Source organism: Phalangium opilio, unplaced genomic scaffold (genome assembly GCF_054372755.1).
Source record: "Phalangium opilio isolate 3A_F unplaced genomic scaffold, DU_Popi_V2 ptg000113l_1, whole genome shotgun sequence".
Classification (NCBI taxonomy): domain Eukaryota; kingdom Metazoa; phylum Arthropoda; class Arachnida; order Opiliones; family Phalangiidae; genus Phalangium; species Phalangium opilio.
The window spans coordinates 15,301-37,627 of NW_028324209.1; the positions used below are offsets into that span (position 1 = coordinate 15,301).

Sequence of the window (22,327 nt, forward strand, 5' to 3'; positions counted from 1 at the left end):
AAACGAAGCTAAGCTAAGCTAAACGAAGCTAAACGAAGCTAAATGAAGCTAAACGAAGCTAAGCTAAGCTAAACGAAGCTAAACGAAGCTAAGCTAAGCTAAACGAAGCTAAACGAAACTAAACGAAGCTAAACGAAGCTAAACGAAGCTAAGCTAAGCTAAGCTAAGCTGAACGAAGCTAAGCTAAGCTAAACGAAGCTAAACGAAGCTAAGCTAAGCTAAACGAAGCTAATCGAAGCTAAACGAAGCTAAGCTAAACGAAGCTAAACGAAGCTAAACGAAGCTAAGCTAAACGAAGCTAAACGAAGCTAAGTTAAGCTAAACGAAGCTAAACGAAACTAAACGAAGCTAAACGAAGCTAAGCTAAGCTAAGCTAAGCTAAACGAAGCTAAACGAAGCTAAATGAAGCTAAACGAAGCTAAGCTAAACGAAGCTAAGCTAAACGAAGCTAAACGAAGCTAAGCTAAACGAAGCTAAGCGAAGCTAAACGAAGCTAAACGAAGCTAAGCTAAACGAAGCTAAACGAAGCTAAACGAAGCTAAGCGAAGCTAAACGAAGTTAAACGAAGCTAAACGAAGCTAAACGAAGCTAAGCTAAGCTAAACGAAGCTAAACGAAGCTAAGCGAAGCTAAACGAAGCTAAACGAAACTAAGCTAAGCTAAACGAAGCTAAACGAAGCTAAACGAAGCTAAGCTAAACGAAGCTAAACGAAGCTAAGCTAAACGAAGCTAAACGAAGCTAAGCTAAGCTAAACGAAGCTAAACGAAACTAAACGAAGCTAAACGAAGCTAAACGAAGCTAAGCTAAGCTAAACGAAGCTAAACGAAGCTAAGCTAAACGACGCTAAACGAAGCTAAACGAAGCTAAACGAAGCTAAACGAAGCTAAACGAAGTTAAACGAAGCTAAACGAAGCTAAGATAAACGAAGCTAAAGGAAGCTAAAGGAAGCTAAACGAAGCTAAACGAAGCTAAAGGAAGCTAAACGAAGCTAAAGGAAGCTAAACGAAGCTAAAGGAAGCTAAAGGAAGCTAAACGAAGCTAAACGAAGCTAAGCGAAGCTAAACGAAGCTAAGCGAAGCTAAACGAAGTTAAACGAAGCTAAACGAAGCTAAACGAAGCTAAACGAAGCTAAGCTAAGCTAAACGAAGCTAAACGAAGCTAAGCTAAGCTAAACGAAGCTAAACGAAGCTAAACGAAGCTAAGCTAAACGAAGCTAAACGAAGCTAAACGAAGCTAAGTTAAGCTAAACGAAGCTAAACGAAACTAAACGAAGCTAAACGAAGCTAAGCTAAGCTAAGCTACGCTAAACGAAGCTAAATGAAGCTAAACGAAGCTAAGCTAAACGAAGCTAAACGAAGCTAAGCTAAACGAAGCTAAACGAAGCTAAGCTAAACGAAGCTAAACGAAGCTAAACGAAGCTAAACGAAGCTAAGCTAAACGAAGCTAAACGAAGCTAAGCGAAGCTAAACGAAGTTAAACGAAGCTAAACGAAGCTAAACGAAGCTAAGCTAAGCTAAACGAAGCTAAACGAAGCTAAGCGAAGCTAAACGAAGCTAAACGAAGCTAAACGAAGCTAAACGAAGCTAAGCTAAACGAAGCTAAACGAAGCTAAGCTAAGCTAAACGAAGCTAAACGAAACTAAACGAAGCTAAACGAAGCTAAACGAAGCTAAGCTAAGCTAAACGAAGCTAAACGAAGCTAAATGAAGCTAAACGAAGCTAAGCTAAGCTAAACGAAGCTAAACGAAGCTAAGCTAAGCTAAACGAAGCTAAACGAAACTAAACGAAGCTAAACGAAGCTAAACGAAGCTAAGCTAAGCTAAGCTAAGCTGAACGAAGCTAAGCTAAGCTAAACGAAGCTAAACGAAGCTAAGCTAAGCTAAACGAAGCTAATCGAAGCTAAACGAAGCTAAGCTAAACGAAGCTAAACGAAGCTAAACGAAGCTAAGCTAAACGAAGCTAAACGAAGCTAAGTTAAGCTAAACGAAGCTAAACGAAACTAAACGAAGCTAAACGAAGCTAAGCTAAGCTAAGCTAAGCTAAACGAAGCTAAACGAAGCTAAATGAAGCTAAACGAAGCTAAGCTAAACGAAGCTAAGCTAAACGAAGCTAAACGAAGCTAAGCTAAACGAAGCTAAGCGAAGCTAAACGAAGCTAAACGAAGCTAAGCTAAACGAAGCTAAACGAAGCTAAACGAAGCTAAGCGAAGCTAAACGAAGTTAAACGAAGCTAAACGAAGCTAAACGAAGCTAAGCTAAGCTAAACGAAGCTAAACGAAGCTAAGCGAAGCTAAACGAAGCTAAACGAAACTAAGCTAAGCTAAACGAAGCTAAACGAAGCTAAACGAAGCTAAGCTAAACGAAGCTAAACGAAGCTAAGCTAAACGAAGCTAAACGAAGCTAAGCTAAGCTAAACGAAGCTAAACGAAACTAAACGAAGCTAAACGAAGCTAAACGAAGCTAAGCTAAGCTAAACGAAGCTAAACGAAGCTAAATGAAGCTAAACGAAGCTAAGCTAAACGAAGCTAAGCTAAACGAAGCTAAACGAAGCTAAACGAAGCTAAGCTAAACGAAGCTAAACGAAGCTAAACGAAGCTAAACGAAGCTAAGCTAAACGAAGCTAAACGAAGCTAAACGAAGCTAAGCTAAACGAAGCTAAACGAAGCTAAGCGAATCTAAGCGAAGCTAAGCGAATCTAAGCTAAGCGAAGCTAAGCGAATCTAAGCGAATCTAAGCTAAGCGAAGTTAAGCGAATCTAAGCGAAGCTAAGCTAAGCGAAAAAGGTATCTTTTGCTAGAAAAGGTATCTTTTGATAGAAAATATACCTTTTCTAGCAAAAGATACCTTTTCCATCAAAAGATACTACTCCACGGACGGTTTTGCAGTCCATCTTCTCCTGTTTAGTCCGTGTATTAAGCCTTTGACATCCCCTCACCAGGCTGGGAAATAAGGATATTTTTTAAACTAGTCCTTGGGACCAGTGACCCCTCTATTCCCCGAAATAATTAACTGGTCTCTGGACTGGTCCCAGCCTTTGTTCTCCAATAGATTTGCAATTAATAAACTGGTCCCGAGGACCAGTAACCCCCACTTCTTGAATTAAAAAACTAGTCCAAGCAATTAATAAACTGGTTTTGGACCAGAGGAAGTGTGCTATTTCCCAGCCTGCCCCTCACCATAGAGACAGTTACTGAGAGGTACTTCTAGCAGAACCACGAGCAGACTACACTCAACGGACGGTTTATCAGTCCATCTTCTCCTGTTTAGTCCGTGTATTAAGCCTTTGACAGCCCCTCACCATAGAGACAGTTACTGAGCAGGCTGGGAAATAAGGATATTTTTTAAACTAGTCCTTTGGACCAGTGACCCCCTAGTGTCTGAAATCATTTACTGGTCTCCAGACTGGTCCCAGCCTTTGCTCTCCAATAGATTTGCAATTAATAAACTGGTCCCGAGGACCAGTAACCCCCACTTCTTGAATTAAAAAACTAGTCTAAGCAATTAATAAACTGGTTTTGGACCAGAGGAAGTGTGCTATTTCCCAGCCTGTTACTGAGAGGTACTTCTAGCAGAACCACGAGCAGACTACACTCCACGGACGGTTTTGCAGTCCATCTTCTCCTGTTTAGTCCGTGTATTAAGCCTTTGACAGCCCCTCACCATAGAGACAGTTACTGAGAGGTACTTCTAGCAGAACCACGAGCAGACTACACTCCACGGACGGTTTATCAGTCCATCTTCTCCGTGTATTCAGCCTTTGACCTCTCGAATCTATGACGTTTCCGGCGCTACGTCACTAACTTATAGAACGTATGAACTTCCGTAAAGACCAAAGCAAACTTCGTTTAAGCCTAACCCTGGAGATCTCTCAGCTCGAGCTAGCTTACGAGTGCAAATAAATTTCGATCAGGCATAAATATTGATTTTTATTTTCAAATTGATACATTAGATTTCATTAAAAAGATTAAAAATCATGAAAATAATAAGAATATTTTTATGAACGCGTAACTTCCGAGTGTTGAGTCCACAAACTGAAAATAATGAGAAAATTTATATTATCAGAAGGGCATAATAATAGAAGAAGGATGACACTCGCTGTATCCTCTTAAAAGTTACATATGAAGGGTGGTGTGTTTGTTTATGTTTTCCTTAATTACTCGGCCCCTGTTTGACGCAGCCCTACGTTTTTAGTATGGTTAGATGGGGGACAAATTGGACTATAACATACTCAAAGGACATCCCCGTATCTCTAGTAGAAACAGAGTTATGAGCCTCCAAAGTTGGGTGTGACGGAAATCCTTTGGATGGGACGATCATTTTCCTTAATATCTCGGCCCCTGTTTTTCGTAGCCCTACGTTTTAAGTATCGTTGGAAAGGGGACAAATTGGACTATGACATACTCAAAGGACATCCGGGTATCTATAATAGAACCAGAGTTATAAGCCTTGAAAGTTGGGTGTGACGCAAATCCTGTGGAGGGGACAAACATTTTGCTCAATTACTCGGCCCCTGTTAGTCCTATTCCTAAGTTTCTAGTATGGTTGGATGGGGGACAAATTGGACTATAACATACGCAAAGGACATCCCCGTATCTCTAATTGAACCAGAGTTATAGGCCTCGAAAGTTGGGTGTGACGCTTTCCCTACAGCATGTTTTTGAACATTTCGCTTAATTACTCGGCCCCTGTTTGTCGTAGCCCTAAGGTTTTAGTATGGTTAGATGGGGGACAAATTGGACTATAACTTACGCAAAGGACATCCTCGTATCTCTAGTAGAACCAGAGTTACGAGACTCTAAAGTTGGGTGTGACGCTATTTCTATAGCATATTTTTGAACATTTCGCTTAATTACTCGGCCCCTGATTGTCGTAGCCCTACGTTTTTAGTATGGTTGGATGGGGGACAAATAGGATGGGGGACAAAGGACATCCCCGTATCTCTAGTACAATCAGAGTTACGAACCTCCAAAGTATAGTATAATGTTAATCCAATGGAGAGGAGTATGTCTGCGAATATTTTGCACAATTACTCGGCCCCTGTTTGACGCAAATTTCGCTGAATTTTCCCTGAGGTTTGTTTGAACCCTGAACAAGGTCTGGTTTACGAAGGGGTATTTATTACCTCTGAGTTCTTCAATGTGGAACAGAAGCTCAGGCAGCTACCGATCAACCAAGTCTTCGACTTGACTGCGTCCTTTGGCTTGGCGGGGCGGCAAATTTTCCGAATGTCTCAGTAGCCAATGGATCTCGTCTCTGGCTAGAGCGAGTCCCATGAAAACCAACAAAGCTTTGGGCCCCAAAAGACCCGGTTGATCAGTCAAAAAATGTTCAAGGTTCTGCACGAGGTTTTCGGGAAAATGATAAATTACGATTAGAATTAATTATTAATTAATTTTAATAACAGGGGTCCGCAAAAGACCGCAAAGGTCCGCAAAGGTGTTTTTGGGTCTAAATCATTAAGCCTTGGCCCGAAAACTTTAAAACAATGTAAATAAATAAGAAATACTTGCCGAACTGTTGCATTTTCATACAAAGGTTCCACTGGACTCTCGAGCATTCTTTAAAAGGACAAAAACAAATTAAAACCATATCTTAATAACTTTAAATTAGGTTTGAAATTAAAACTTACTCTCCAGGCCCTAGAGCTTCGTTACTTGAAAGCAATACTTCGTTACTTCCTCAAATTTCTTGAAAAATAAAAGGAAAAAAAGGCAATTAATTGGAGTACAAATTAAATTAAACTATTTTAAATAATTACACCAATGAGGGGCCGAGGAATTAAGCAAAATGATCTTAAACATTCGCTCCATTGAATTAACGCGGACTTATTTTACAAAACACCCATTAACTCTGGTTCTATTATAGATACCCGGATGTCCTTAGGATATGTCATAGTCCTAATTGTCCCCTTTCCAAGGATACTAAAAACTTAGGAATAGGACTAACAGGGGCCGAGTAATTAAGCAAAATGTGCGTCCCCTCCACAGGATTTGCGTCACACCCAACTTTGGAGGCTTATAACTCAGGTTCTATTAGAGATACTCGGATGTCCTTTGGGTATGTCATAGTCCTATTTATCCCCCATCCAACGATACTTAAAACTTAGGAATAGGACAAACAGGGGCCGAGTAATTAAGCAAAATGGTTTTAAACATTCGCTCCATAGGATTAACACGGACTTATTTTACACAACACCCATTAACTCTGGTTCTATTATAGATACCCGGATGTCCTTTGAGTATGTCATAGTCCTATTTGTCCCCCATCCAACCATACTAAAAACATAGGACTACGACAAACAGGGGCCGAGATATTAAGCAAAACGTAAACAAACCCCCCTCCATAGGATTAACATTAGACCCAACTTTAAAGGCTTTTAACTCTGTTTCTACTAGAGATACGGGGATATCCTTTGAGTATGTCGTAGTCCTATTTGTTTCCTTTCCAAGGATACTAAAAACATAGGGTTCCACCAATCAGGGGCCGAGAAATTAGGGAAAATGTTCGTCCCCTCCACAGGATTTGCGTCACACCCAACTTTGGAGGCTCATAACTCTGTTTGTACTAGATATGGGGGGATGTCCTTTGAGTATGTTATAGTCCAATTTGTCCCCTTTCCAACCATACTAAGAACTTAGTCCTACGACAAACAGGGGCCGAGATATTAAGCAAAATGTTAATACACACTCGCTCCATAGGATTAACAAGGACACGCAGCTTTCTAGCCTAAGGCAGGGAGGGTTGCGGGTTATACCTTGAAGGACGAGACGTGGTGGCTCTAATGGTGGCGGTGGTAGCCGAGAAAGTGGCGCCCTAGGGGTGGTAATGTTACCAGGGTCAACTGGCTTCTTGATGAAAGACGGAAGGGTTGGCTTTGGTTTGTTAGCAGTACGAGGCACGAAGGGAGTACGGTTTCGTCTTTGCGTCCGTCTTGGTGTTCCTCCAACACCCAAGAAGGTAAGTAAGTCTAAGTCGTCGAAATAAGTTCAATCAGAAGGGGATAATAGAAGAAGGATGCCACTCTGTATCATCTTAATGCATTAGTTATGTAACGTCATTCTTCCCAGGCTCACCCTTTTTGTTTGCTCTCCCGCTCAACAAACTACAAATGGCCATCGCACCGTAAGGTGAATTCTATAACCGTATGGTACTAAATCCTCAGCAAACAACTCCCTAACCTAGTCTTGGGGTGAAACAAAAATCCACAAGTGCGTCTTGCCAAATAGTTAAGAGCTAATAGAGAAATGATGAGGGAACTATTTATCGCGTATGTGATTCGGTTTAGTAACCTTGCTCTAAATGTAAAATGATGTTGGGAAGAGTGACGTTACACTTACCCCGCTTTGTGGTGGTACACTTCTCTCGAAGAGAAGTATTATATACTTCTGGTTCAATATATTTACCTCGGCGTAACGGCGGACGGTTTAAGTTTCTCCTTATTGGTCAGAGACTTTTCTTTGTCGGCCGCTAAGGCGTCCTTGTCGTTCTTGGCTTTTCCTACGGAGGGAGTTAAGTTTGTTTACGTTTTCCTTAATCACTCGGCCCCTGTTTGTCCTATTCCTAAGTTTTTAGTATCGTTGGAAAGGGGACAAATAGGACTATAACATACTCAAAGGACATCCCCGTATCTATAATAGAACCAGAGTTATAGGCCTCGAAAGTTTAGAGCAAAATTCATAAGTAACATAATAAAAATAAGTGAGACGATATGGGCTTATTTTTGATCGAAAATACAGGCCGAGTGATTAAGCAAAACGTGAACAAATAACCCCTCCATAGGAATTGCATTTTAGACCCAACTTTGCAGCCTCGTAACTCTGTTTCTACTAGAGATACGGGGATGTCCTTTGAGTATGTTATAGCCCACTTTGTCCCCCATCTAACCATACTAAAAACTTTGGGCTCCGACAAACAGGGGCCGAGTAATTAAGCAAAACGTAAAGAAACAAACCCCTCCATAGGAAATGCGTTAGACCCGATTTTGGGTGTTCGTAACTCATGTTCTGCTAGTGCTACGACGATGTCCTTTGAGTATGTTATAGACATATTTACCCCCCATCCAACCATTGTAAAAACTTGGGGATCGAGTAAACAGGGACCGAGTAATTGAGCAAAACGTAAAGAAACAAACCCCTCCATAGGAAGTGCTTTAGACTATACTTTGCTGGCTCGTAACTCTGTTTCTACTACAGATACGGGGATGTCCTTTGAGTATGTTATAGTCCAATTTGTCCCCCATCCAACCATACCAAGAACATAAGGCTACGACAAACAGGGGCCGAGATATTAAGCAAAATGTTCGTCAACGTATGGTATCGTCTCACTTATATTTGCTATGTTACTTATGATTTTAGCACTGAACTTTGTAGGCTCATAACTCTCGTTCTATTAGAGATACGGGGATCTCCTTTGGATATGTTATAGTACTCTTTGCTCCCCATACAAGGATACTTTAAACTTGAGGCTACCTCAATATCGTCGTCAACTTATTTTTTGTCTCACTTATTGTTAGGAGGTTACTTTTGATTTTTGAAAATAAACTTTGCAGCCTCGTAACTCTTTTTTTACTGGAGATACGGGGATGTCCTTTGAGTATGTTATAGCCCAATTTGCCCCCCATCTAACCATACTAAAAACTTTGGGCTACGACAAACAGGGGCCAAGTAATTAAGCAAAACGTAAAGAAACAAACCCCTCCATAGGAAATGCATTAGACTATACTTTGCTGGCCCATAACTCTGTGTCTACTAGAGATACGGGGATGTCCTTAGGATCCAGAAGAATTTTCGCTTAACCTTTTTTATTCTCCTCATTCTGTTGGGATTCTGTTCTGCTAAATCGAGGGCGGAGGTGTTACCCATGTAGCCTACGATGTAGCGGACGACAGAGCTACTCGATCACGTGGTACTTTCACCTGACTTTTGAGCGCGACATTGAAACGTAGAATTTAAAGGGTTTCCAAAATAATGACTAACGAAAAATAATCAGACACAAACTGGATTCGATAAAAACATTTTATTATGGCAAATATTTTAGGAAATATATTTTGCAAAAACTGAGTTCAAAGTGAACCATAATTAATATTAATATTAAACAATAAGAAAAAAGTTGTACAAACAAATTAGTTATTAATAAAAATTAATATTAAACAATAAGAATAAATAAAGTCCCATAAGTTTTAAAATTAATTAAAAATTAATTTAAAAATTTAAAAAATTAAAATTTAATTAACAAAATCAAAGTTTTCGAACGTAAGGTCGATGGGTGGTCTTTCTTGGCAGATTTTAAGAAATTTATCTGTAATTAATGATGATTAGGTAAATAATTAATTTAATGAGGAGTAGAAAATTTAAAATTTACTTTTGAAGGCAGATATGTTAACCGTCGCATCATTTTTTTTAAAATTAATTAAAAATTAATTTAAAAATTTAAAAAATTTATTTAAAAAATTAAAATTAATTAAAAATTAATTTAAAAATTTAAAATTAATTAAAAATTAATTTAAAAATTAATTAAAAATTAATTTAAAAATTAATTAAAAAATTTAAAATTAATTAAAAAATTTAAAATTAATTAAAAATTAATTAAAAAAATTAAAAATAGCGACGGGGGTTTCGCATTATGGTCCATTGCCAATTGACAATAGTCATCAGTGATGGCTAAGTTGTAGAGGCACAATCCGGCCACTCCTTGTTCATCATATACAGACGGAATTTGATTCCGGAAAGAGTCCGCCTATAATGAAGGAAGAATTAAGAAAGCATAAGTATTTAATTAATTAGGTAGGTCACTTCGCACAATATTCTTACTCCAAACCGTCTTTCAATCTTGTCCAGCGTGATGTTTCTGAGGTTGCGCTCAACCTTGGCCCCTTTCCTGACCTAATAAAAAGAAGTCAGTTGTTAAAAATAAATAGGCCTACACATCTATTTTGTTGTTGGTCGCGTATTTAGGGGTGTGCGAATACCACTTTTCGGGTATCGAACCGGTTATCGAATACCAAAAAATTTTCCTTATCAAATACCGAATAGTTGGGCCTTGGTAATTTTTTTTCCTTCCAGATTAATCGCGAATAGTTAAGCCTAGTAACCGCGAATATTTAATCCTAATATTCGCGAATACTAGGCCAACTATTCGCGGTTAATCGGGTTGTAACCCTAATATTCGCTAATAGTCAATACAAAGCAAGGAGAAGAACATTTAGAAGCTCCTAAATTTCAAAATACCTCTCCTCATTGGTGGTCAAGTATTCCTTAAAATTTTCCTACGCACTTGCTGGTAGTTTTTGATAGGAGGCAAATAAAATTGGGATGAGATTTTTTAAAATAAGGTGAGTCTCTCTAGTGCCAAGGACCTAAATTTATGGTAGTCGAACTTTAACCGAATAGTCGGTTCGGTATTCGATATTCGAATCGAATAGTGAAAATGGGCTTATCGAATTATTTGGTTCGGTATTCAATCGAATAATTCGATAGTAGTAAACTAATTTAAGATTTAAACGAACAAAGGGCTTGAAGGCAATTAATTAAATTTAGGAATAGTCTTAAACTAATTTAAGATTTAAACGAACAAAGGGCTTGAAGGCAATTAATTAAATTTAGGAATAGTCTTAACTAATTTAAGATTTAAACGAACAAAGGGCTTGAAGGCAATTAATTAAATTTAGGAATAGTCTTAAACTAATTTAAGATTTAAACGAACAAAGGGCTTGAAGGTAATTAATTAAATTTAGGAATAGTCTTAAACTAATTTAAGATTTAAACGAACAAAGGGCTTGAAGGTAATTAATTAAATTTAGGAATAGTCTTAAACTAATTTAAGATTTAAACGAACAAAGGGCTTGAAGGCAATTAATTAAATTTAGGAATAGTCTTAAACTAATTTAAGATTTAAACGAACAAAGGGCTTGAAGGCAATTAATTAAATTTAGGAATAGTCTTAAACTAATTTAAGATTTAAACGAACAAAGGGCTTGAAGGCAATAGAGCTATCTCAGTTATGACGTCAGTGCCTAGGTAAAACGTCACCGTTTAGCTTTGGCAGTTGGCGGCCATGTTTGGTACCGCTTTAGTTCTATGGGCAAATAGCATGGGTGACGTCACACTAAGCCTTCTGAGATAGCTCTATTAATTAAATTTAGGAATAGTCTTAAACTAATTTAAGATTTAAACGAACAAAGGGCTTGAAGGTAATTAATTAAATTTAGGAATAGTCTTAAACTAATTTAAGATTTAAACGAACAAAGGGCTTGAAGGCAATTAATTAAATTTAGGAATAGTCTTAACTAATTTAAGATTTAAACTAACAAAGGGCTTGAAGGTAATTAATTAATGAAAGAATTTCCAGGACTAGTGGGAGGAGTGACAAGTGGATAATATAACACATTAAACAATATGGCTAATAATTATAAGTTTTTACTGCCATAACCGCAGCTTTTTGCTTTTTCGCTAACTTTAATCTTTACTTACCTCATGCCCCGTTCATCGCAATTAAAACTGAACTTTAAAATTTATAAATTAAAATAATAAAAGCGATAAAAACAATAAAAGCGATAAAACCGAATCCGAACGACACTGTGAATACCAACCGTCCACAACGTCTTTTTATAGCTAAAAATCTGGAGGCACCAAAGAGAATTTAGAAGGGGAGTGGAAGGGGTGGTTTGGAATCTAGCGCAACGTCGTCTGCTAAACGTTATCTAGGGCTAGGCAGGTCGATTTCCGGTTTTTTTTTTTTTTTATTTTGCTCTGGGTCCGGGACTAGGCTAGGGCTTGGTGCCAGATAGCCAGAATTTTGTAGTTAGTTCAGGTGTAGCCGGAGCTTCCGTTTAAAGATCGCCAGCGTTTGTAACAGAGAGATTTTAGAACATGTGACCGGAAACTCGCCTACCCCAAAAAGCTCAACGCGACAACTTGTTTGGGCTTCATCACGTTTAATAGAGTCTTCCACTCCCCTTCTAAATTCTCTCTGGAGGCACGAGCCACACGAATATGTTAACCAATGAGAATAGGGCATAGATAAAGTATACTCTAAGGTGCTGGAGTGGAAACGAGGGGATGTGGTTTTTTTTTTTATAAAAAAGTCTTTGTCAAATTAGTAAGAATTTATATCGAGAGGAAAATAGTTTTTATATTATAAAACTAAGTTCAAGTTGGCCGGGAGTGTGGCGCACCCCTGTAAGCCACGCTTCTGGGCGGCAAAGTTTGAGGGAATACGACACATGTCGGCGATCCTAGTCCTACCCTATAGGTGCCGACTGGCCCGTGTCCGCACTCCGCCGGAGGTGGCTTGACCCCCACACCCCTTCCGTCACCTCCCAAGTAAACCTCATTTCCTTCCAGTGTTTAACGAAGTTGGAAACTACTACTACCAATTTTATTGCTCCTTGGGAGCGCTCCGCGACAGGCTGGGAAATAAGGCTATTTTTTAAACTAGTCCTTTGGACCAGTGACCCCCTAGTGTCTGAAATCATTTACTGTTCTCCAGACTGGTCCCAGCCTTTGCTCTCCAATAGATTTGCAATTAATAAACTGGTCCCGAGGACCAGTAACCCCCACTTCTTGAATTAAAAAACTAGTCCAAGCAATTAATAAACTGGTTTTGGACCAGAGGAAGTGTGCTATTTCCCAGCCTGCTCCGCGAGGACCCAAAGCCGCCCCAAAGCATAGCCCACTCGATCACGCGCGGCCGGGAGCGCGGATCGAGTGGGCTATGCCCAAAGGAAAACGCTATTAGTTTCAAACTTTCTTGCCATCTTGGTCGAAATTGAACGTTTCCTACGGCCTATAAATGACGTATTTAAGTTTAATCAAGGATAATTAGTACGTTCCAAGATAGCGCTAAACGTAAAACTTTCGATAAGTGAGAAGATCCGGAAGAAATGGTCGAAAAAGAAAAAGTACAAACATTTATTAAGGTAAGCCTTGGCCTTTTCCCATAATAACCGGCAACCGGACCAAAGGGTAATGGCAGCCCTCTGGCTTCGACTGTATTAGGCTCTATGGGGAAATAACACGGGGTGCCATTAGTCTATATCCGGACCATAACAATAACATTAACACGTGGAAATTGAAGTTTCTATTTCAAAATCTTGGTTTGACGACTCAAAAACTTATTATTTAACTTAATTCGAACCATGAAATAAATATTTATTAGCTTTTAATCGAAAATATACGTAAAGAAAGTCTCAAACTGAAGTAGGCCATTTTTAGTGACTTAAAACTGCGTAAATACTTAATTTAATCATAATAATTAGCTACCTAATTAAGTATTTGCCAAAATATTAGGAAAATTAAACGACAGAAACGTTGCTATTGATATATTTATTAGTGACGGAAATGATTTCTCATCTGATTGCCCGCTGTCATCTGAAATGTCAGTAGACGCTAAAGAAATGCAAGCTGAACCTGGATTTTGTATGAAACATTATCAATATTACAAGCTCGCGCGGTTGTGGTGTTCGCGTGTTTGACTTTGAGACTGCCATAAGTCGGATATTTCAGCACAAAAATGATAAGCCAATTGAAGTCTAAATATTTGGTAACTAAACCTACCCAGTGCAATTTCGAAATGTGGTCGCGCTAAAGTCGGTAAAAAGTCAATACAAATCAATCAAATAATAACCAAGGCTGAGAACCGTTGACTCAAATCTCAATATCGTCTCTTTAAATCGGATTTCCGATATGGGACGGAAGTCGCTTCATTTTCCACCGCTAGGGGTCTCTGTGCTGGGCGCGAACTTATGATGACGTAAAAGGTCCGAAAATAGGTTTATAGTTAGTTTTGGCTAATTGTCATACTTATGGTTATTACGTTACTTATGCTGGAGGGAATAGAAAATTATAAGCGGCCTTCAGCTAAATGCGATATAAATAATTGGTATTAATTTTAAATTGTCGCGTGTTTAATACTGATTATATTTTGTTTTCCGTTTTTAATTTTCCCTCTCTCTCGCTCTCTTTCTATGGATGTAGTCATACGTGACGTAATATTATACTAAGTTTATAAATATATTCAGAAGGGGATAATAGTAGAAGGATGACACTCTGTATCCTCTTAATGCTTTAGTTATGTAACGTCATTCTTCCCAGGCTCACCCTTTAAGTTTGCTTTCCCGCTCATCAAACTACAAACGGGCATCGCACTGTTAAGTGAATTATATAGTTGTTTGGCACTAAATCCCCAGCAATCAACCCACAAACCTCGTCTTGACGTGGGACAAAATTCACAAGCGCGTTTTGCCAAATATTTAAGCGCTAATAGAGTAATGATGAGGGAACTATTTATCGCGTATGTGATTCGGTTTAGTAACCTTGCTCTAAATGTTGAGGGATGTTGGGAAGAGTGACGTTACACTTACCGCGCTTTGTGCTTGTACACTTCTCTCGAAGAGAAGTATTATATACTTCTGATATATTATATTTCTATCTCTTACTTTCCCTATATAAATCTCTAGTTATGTATAAATTATTAATCGGTTGTACATAATATTTATGTAAATGTGTATTTTCTCGTGAACCACTACGGTTCTTTTTATGCGCAATAAACAAGCTATTCATTCATTCATTTCCATCCCGTTTTTCCGTGACGCTGATTGTATGGGTGCAGGTTTATCAAAAGCAAATAGAGTTAAACATGCCATAAGAATAGCGCCACACCCAACTTTAGAGGCTCGTACTCAGGTTCTACTTGAGATACGGGGATGTCCTTTGAGTATGTTATAGTCCAATTTGTCCCCCATCCAACCGTACTAAGAACATAGGGCTACGACAAACAGGGGCCAAGTAATTAAGCAGAACGTAAAGAAACAAACCCCTCCATAGGAAATGCATTAAACTAAATTTTGGAGGCTCGGAACTCTGGTTCTACCAGAGATACGGGGATGTAAATAATGTGACCTTGACACAAATGTTCGGATAATTATAAAGGTCTTTACATATCCCAAGCGAAAAAAAAAAAAAAAAACTTCGCGGTTTCGAACCTGTGGCCTTCCGGGAGTGAGGCGGATGTAATAACCACTAAACTACAGATAGGGGCATTCCATGCGATTTCGACCAGTGATGTCACCATGGGTCAATCGATTTTTTTCAAATTTGGTACACCATTAGATACCATTAAGAAACTAAGGGTTCCAAGTTTTTAGCTTAAAATATTGAGAACTTTTTGAATAATGCCAATTTTTCAAAAACCCACTATTTTTTAAAAAAATTCTTTCATTTCTGGACCCTTTTACTTAAGGTGCCATAACTTCTGTTCTATTAATTTTTTCCGAACACAATTTAGCAGCCTTGCGCAGTAAAGCAAGGGCTATTCAACGGTGAAATCAGCGAGGTTCTATCACGAAGCATTGTGAAGTTATTAAAAATATAAAATGAAAATTATTTTTTCGTGGGGTTCCATTCCAGGCGGGTTTTGGTCATGTGGACAAGTGATATATTGGAATATTTTACCATCGTTAGATACCTCTTGGAGAGATCTTTAAAATGAGATCTTAAAAAAAACATGGTTTTTCTTAGTTTTGATTTTAAAGACCAAAATCAAATTTCTTGATTTTGATACATTTTGAGATTTTATTTTTTTAACATTGGCAACAATGGCAATAAAAATATCTGAAATTGAGGTAGTTAGAAGAGCGCACGAGACACGCAATTCGCGAGAAAAAAATACTTTCACCCCCCCTCCCACTCGGCAGTGTACTAGGGAAAAGCTCTCGTACTAATAAAAGCGCGAATTCGAGAGCAAGGCTAATTAAATTGCAATACGAAATCTTGAAAATCATACTTTGCAATACGAAATCTTGAAAATGATACTTTGTAATACGAAATCTTGAAAATCACACTTTGCAATACGAAAGGATTTCATACACTACAGTACCTCATTGTCTGGTTATTCTATTTTATATTAGTAGTAGGCTTAGGCTAAATTAACTTAATTGATCGTAGCATGTAATATTTGGTATCTGACTGCGTTGTTGTCCATACATATATAACATCCTATTATGTGGTCTTTCGAATGAAAATAAAAATCTAGAGTGAAACTGCCCTTTAATTAACTTCAGCGCATTAGAAATAAATGGCGTTATCATAAAAAAATTTATTTCGTTCTTATTACGGATAGTGCTAGTTTTGGTTAGATAGGTATGTGGCGTAGTATGAGATACCATTATTGTCCATTTGTATTTCGGTGATAAATGGAAGGAAAGTACTAAACTTACTCCTCGCGATGTGAGAGCTCGCTTCCTCACGTTTTTTTTCTTGCAAGCTCAATTCGTGCTGGAAGAGCATCTTCGTTTGTAAGGAAGAAATCTTTAATTTTGGCGAATCAGTTGCTCAATATGTTGCAGGCATTTATGATCCAAACTAGTACATCGGCTTGGTACTGCACCCTTTTTCGAAATAAAACAATTTCTCTGTGAAAAAAGACGATATTTTCCACGAGGCCCTTAATTCAATTTTTCGACCTCTGAGCCAAATATTTCTTCTTAAAGTTCAAATGCCTATCATTTGAGGGGGGCGGGGGTGAAAGTTTTTTTTCTCGCGAATTGCGTGTCTCGTGCGCTCTTCTAACTACCTCAATTTCAGATATTTTTATTGCCATTGTTGCCAATGTTAAAAAAATAAAATCTCAAAATGTATCAAAATCAAGAAATTTGATTTTGGTCTTTAAAATCAAAACTAAGAAAAACCATGTTTTTTTTAAGATCTCATTTTAAAGATCTCTCCAAGAGGTATCTAACGATGGTAAAATATTCCAATATATCACTTGTCCACATGACCAAAACCCGCCTGGAATGGAACCCCACGAAAAAATAATTTTCATTTTATATTTTTAATAACTTCACAATGCTTCGTGATAGAACCTCGCTGATTTCACCGTTGAATAGCCCTTGCTTTACTGCGCAAGGCTGCTAAATTGTGTTCGGAAAAAATTAATAGAACAGAAGTTATGGCACCTTAAGTAAAAGGGTCCAGAAATGAAAGAATTTTTTTAAAAAATAGTGGGTTTTTGAAAAATTGGCATTATTCAAAAAAGTTCTCAATATTTTAAGCTAAAAACTTGGAACCCTTAGTTTCTTAATGGTATCTAATGGTGTACCAAATTTGAAAAAAATCGATTGACCCATGGTGACATCACTGGTCGAAATCGCATGGAATGCCCCGATATGGGCTTATTTTTGATCGAAAATACAGGCCGAGTGATTAAGCAAAACGTGAACAAATAACCCCTCCATAGGAATTGCATTTTAGACCCAACTTTGCAGCCTCGTAACTCTGTTTCTACTAGAGATACGGGGATGTCCTTTGAGTATGTTATAGCCCACTTTGTCCCCCATCTAACCATACTAAAAACTTTGGGCTCCGACAAACAGGGGCCGAGTAATTAAGCAAAACGTAAAGAAACAAACCCCTCCATAGGAAATGCGTTAGACCCGATTTTGGGTGTTCGTAACTCATGTTCTGCTAGTGCTACGACGATGTCCTTTGAGTATGTTATAGACATATTTACCCCCCATCCAACCATTGTAAAAACTTGGGGATCGAGTAAACAGGGACCGAGTAATTGAGCAAAACGTAAAGAAACAAACCCCTCCATAGGAAGTGCTTTAGACTATACTTTGCTGGCTCGTAACTCTGTTTCTACTACAGATACGGGGATGTCCTTTGAGTATGTTATAGTCCAATTTGTCCCCCATCCAACCATACCAAGAACATAAGGCTACGACAAACAGGGGCCGAGATATTAAGCAAAATGTTCGTCAACGTATGGTATCGTCTCACTTATATTTGCTATGTTACTTATGATTTTAGCACTGAACTTTGTAGGCTCATAACTCTCGTTCTATTAGAGATACGGGGATCTCCTTTGGATATGTTATAGTACTCTTTGCTCCCCATACAAGGATACTTTAAACTTGAGGCTACCTCAATATCGTCGTCAACTTATTTTTTGTCTCACTTATTGTTAGGAGGTTACTTTTGATTTTTGAAAATAAACTTTGCAGCCTCGTAACTCTTTTTTTACTGGAGATACGGGGATGTCCTTTGAGTATGTTATAGCCCAATTTGCCCCCCATCTAACCATACTAAAAACTTTGGGCTACGACAAACAGGGGCCAAGTAATTAAGCAAAACGTAAAGAAACAAACCCCTCCATAGGAAATGCATTAGACTATACTTTGCTGGCCCATAACTCTGTGTCTACTAGAGATACGGGGATGTCCTTAGGATCCAGAAGAATTTTCGCTTAACCTTTTTTATTCTCCTCATTCTGTTGGGATTCTGTTCTGCTAAATCGAGGGCGGAGGTGTTACCCATGTAGCCTACGATGTAGCGGACGACAGAGCTACTCGATCACGTGGTACTTTCACCTGACTTTTGAGCGCGACATTGAAACGTAGAATTTAAAGGGTTTCCAAAATAATGACTAACGAAAAATAATCAGACACAAACTGGATTCGATAAAAACATTTTATTATGGCAAATATTTTAGGAAATATATTTTGCAAAAACTGAGTTCAAAGTGAACCATAATTAATATTAATATTAAACAATAAGAAAAAAGTTGTACAAACAAATTAGTTATTAATAAAAATTAATATTAAACAATAAGAATAAATAAAGTCCCATAAGTTTTAAAATTAATTAAAAATTAATTTAAAAATTTAAAAAATTAAAATTTAATTAACAAAATCAAAGTTTTCGAACGTAAGGTCGATGGGTGGTCTTTCTTGGCAGATTTTAAGAAATTTATCTGTAATTAATGATGATTAGGTAAATAATTAATTTAATGAGGAGTAGAAAATTTAAAATTTACTTTTGAAGGCAGATATGTTAACCGTCGCATCATTTTTTTTAAAATTAATTAAAAATTAATTTAAAAATTTAAAAAATTTATTTAAAAAATTAAAATTAATTAAAAATTAATTTAAAAATTTAAAATTAATTAAAAATTAATTTAAAAATTAATTAAAAATTAATTTAAAAATTAATTAAAAAATTTAAAATTAATTAAAAAATTTAAAATTAATTAAAAATTAATTAAAAAAATTAAAAATAGCGACGGGGGTTTCGCATTATGGTCCATTGCCAATTGACAATAGTCATCAGTGATGGCTAAGTTGTAGAGGCACAATCCGGCCACTCCTTGTTCATCATATACAGACGGAATTTGATTCCGGAAAGAGTCCGCCTATAATGAAGGAAGAATTAAGAAAGCATAAGTATTTAATTAATTAGGTAGGTCACTTCGCACAATATTCTTACTCCAAACCGTCTTTCAATCTTGTCCAGCGTGATGTTTCTGAGGTTGCGCTCAACCTTGGCCCCTTTCCTGACCTAATAAAAAGAAGTCAGTTGTTAAAAATAAATAGGCCTACACATCTATTTTGTTGTTGGTCGCGTATTTAGGGGTGTGCGAATACCACTTTTCGGGTATCGAACCGGTTATCGAATACCAAAAAATTTTCCTTATCAAATACCGAATAGTTGGGCCTTGGTAATTTTTTTTCCTTCCAGATTAATCGCGAATAGTTAAGCCTAGTAACCGCGAATATTTAATCCTAATATTCGCGAATACTAGGCCAACTATTCGCGGTTAATCGGGTTGTAACCCTAATATTCGCTAATAGTCAATACAAAGCAAGGAGAAGAACATTTAGAAGCTCCTAAATTTCAAAATACCTCTCCTCATTGGTGGTCAAGTATTCCTTAAAATTTTCCTACGCACTTGCTGGTAGTTTTTGATAGGAGGCAAATAAAATTGGGATGAGATTTTTTAAAATAAGGTGAGTCTCTCTAGTGCCAAGGACCTAAATTTATGGTAGTCGAACTTTAACCGAATAGTCGGTTCGGTATTCGATATTCGAATCGAATAGTGAAAATGGGCTTATCGAATTATTTGGTTCGGTATTCAATCGAATAATTCGATAGTAGTAAACTAATTTAAGATTTAAACGAACAAAGGGCTTGAAGGCAATTAATTAAATTTAGGAATAGTCTTAAACTAATTTAAGATTTAAACGAACAAAGGGCTTGAAGGCAATTAATTAAATTTAGGAATAGTCTTAACTAATTTAAGATTTAAACGAACAAAGGGCTTGAAGGCAATTAATTAAATTTAGGAATAGTCTTAAACTAATTTAAGATTTAAACGAACAAAGGGCTTGAAGGTAATTAATTAAATTTAGGAATAGTCTTAAACTAATTTAAGATTTAAACGAACAAAGGGCTTGAAGGTAATTAATTAAATTTAGGAATAGTCTTAAACTAATTTAAGATTTAAACGAACAAAGGGCTTGAAGGCAATTAATTAAATTTAGGAATAGTCTTAAACTAATTTAAGATTTAAACGAACAAAGGGCTTGAAGGCAATTAATTAAATTTAGGAATAGTCTTAAACTAATTTAAGATTTAAACGAACAAAGGGCTTGAAGGCAATAGAGCTATCTCAGTTATGACGTCAGTGCCTAGGTAAAACGTCACCGTTTAGCTTTGGCAGTTGGCGGCCATGTTTGGTACCGCTTTAGTTCTATGGGCAAATAGCATGGGTGACGTCACACTAAGCCTTCTGAGATAGCTCTATTAATTAAATTTAGGAATAGTCTTAAACTAATTTAAGATTTAAACGAACAAAGGACTTGAAGGTAATTAATTAAATTTAGGAATAGTCTTAAACTAATTTAAGATTTAAACGAACAAAGGGCTTGAAGGCAATTAATTAAATTTAGGAATAGTCTTAACTAATTTAAGATTTAAACTAACAAAGGGCTTGAAGGTAATTAATTAATGAAAGAATTTCCAGGACTAGTGGGAGGAGTGACAAGTGGATAATATAACACATTAAACAATATGGCTAATAATTATAAGTTTTTACTGCCATAACCGCAGCTTTTTGCTTTTTCGCTAACTTTAATCTTTACTTACCTCATGCCCCGTTCATCGCAATTAAAACTGAACTTTAAAATTTATAAATTAAAATAATAAAAGCGATAAAAACAATAAAAGCGATAAAACCGAATCCGAACGACACTGTGAATACCAACCGTCCACAACGTCTTTTTATAGCTAAAAATCTGGAGGCACCAAAGAGAATTTAGAAGGGGAGTGGAAGGGGTGGTTTGGAATCTAGCGCAACGTCGTCTGCTAAACGTTATCTAGGGCTAGGCAGGTCGATTTCCGGTATTTTTTTTTTTTTATTTTGCTCTGGGTCCGGGACTAGGCTAGGGCTTGGTGCCAGATAGCCAGAATTTTGTAGTTAGTTCAGGTGTAGCCGGAGCTTCCGTTTAAAGATCGCCAGCGTTTGTAACAGAGAGATTTTAGAACATGTGACCGGAAACTCGCCTACCCCAAAAAGCTCAACGCGACAACTTGTTTGGGCTTCATCACGTTTAATAGAGTCTTCCACTCCCCTTCTAAATTCTCTCTGGAGGCACGAGCCACACGAATATGTTAACCAATGAGAATAGGGCATAGATAAAGTATACTCTAAGGTGCTGGAGTGGAAACGAGGGGATGTGGTTTTTTTTTTTATAAAAAAGTCTTTGTCAAATTAGTAAGAATTTATATCGAGAGGAAAATAGTTTTTATATTATAAAACTAAGTTCAAGTTGGCCGGGAGTGTGGCGCACCCCTGTAAGCCACGCTTCTGGGCGGCAAAGTTTGAGGGAATACGACACATGTCGGCGATCCTAGTCCTACCCTATAGGTGCCGACTGGCCCGTGTCCGCACTCCGCCGGAGGTGGCTTGACCCCCACACCCCTTCCGTCACCTCCCAAGTAAACCTCATTTCCTTCCAGTGTTTAACGAAGTTGGAAACTACTACTACCAATTTTATTGCTCCTTGGGAGCGCTCCGCGACAGGCTGGGAAATAAGGATATTTTTTAAACTAGTCCTTTGGACCAGTGACCCCCTAGTGTCTGAAATCATTTACTGTTCTCCAGACTGGTCCCAGCCTTTGCTCTCCAATAGATTTGCAATTAATAAACTGGTCCCGAGGACCAGTAACCCCCACTTCTTGAATTAAAAAACTAGTCCAAGCAATTAATAAACTGGTTTTGGACCAGAGGAAGTGTGCTATTTCCCAGCCTGCTCCGCGAGGACCCAAAGCCGCCCCAAAGCATAGCCCACTCGATCACGCGCGGCCGGGAGCGCGGATCGAGTGGGCTATGCCCAAAGGAAAACGCTATTAGTTTCAAACTTTCTTGCCATCTTGGTCGAAATTGAACGTTTCCTACGGCCTATAAATGACGTATTTAAGTTTAATCAAGGATAATTAGTACGTTCCAAGATAGCGCTAAACGTAAAACTTTCGATAAGTGAGAAGATCCGGA

General features: G+C 37.7%; 4 long non-coding RNA genes across 5 annotated transcripts; 1 reads left to right on the top strand and 3 right to left on the bottom strand.

The window, feature by feature from the left end:
- Window positions 1-3,904: 3,904 nt before the first annotated feature.
- LOC149623072 (uncharacterized) lies at window positions 3,905-7,701 on the bottom strand. Of its 2 annotated transcripts, none has more exons than XR_016374683.1 (6): window positions 7,402-7,701; window positions 6,753-6,965; window positions 5,628-5,685; window positions 5,509-5,556; window positions 5,121-5,334; window positions 3,905-4,029 (listed from the first exon to the last, which is right to left on the bottom strand). It is a non-coding gene; the product is annotated as an uncharacterized LOC149623072 (long non-coding RNA). The 2 variants fall into 2 exon arrangements; XR_016374684.1 differs by having other exon boundaries at window positions 3,905-4,418.
- Window positions 7,702-8,998: 1,297 nt separating this feature from the next.
- On the bottom strand, window positions 8,999-11,616 carry LOC149623073 (uncharacterized). Its single transcript, XR_016374693.1, has 4 exons — window positions 11,467-11,616; window positions 9,808-9,879; window positions 9,359-9,733; window positions 8,999-9,295 (listed from the first exon to the last, which is right to left on the bottom strand). It is a non-coding gene; the product is annotated as an uncharacterized LOC149623073 (long non-coding RNA).
- A 239-nt stretch (window positions 11,617-11,855) lies between these two features.
- Window positions 11,856-14,563, top strand: LOC149623074 (uncharacterized). The gene is made up of 2 exons (XR_016374695.1): window positions 11,856-12,914; window positions 13,328-14,563. It is a non-coding gene; the product is annotated as an uncharacterized LOC149623074 (long non-coding RNA).
- A 3,888-nt stretch (window positions 14,564-18,451) lies between these two features.
- Window positions 18,452-21,069, bottom strand: LOC149623075 (uncharacterized). Its single transcript, XR_016374694.1, has 4 exons — window positions 20,920-21,069; window positions 19,261-19,332; window positions 18,812-19,186; window positions 18,452-18,748 (listed from the first exon to the last, which is right to left on the bottom strand). It is a non-coding gene; the product is annotated as an uncharacterized LOC149623075 (long non-coding RNA).
- Window positions 21,070-22,327: the final 1,258 nt, after the last annotated feature.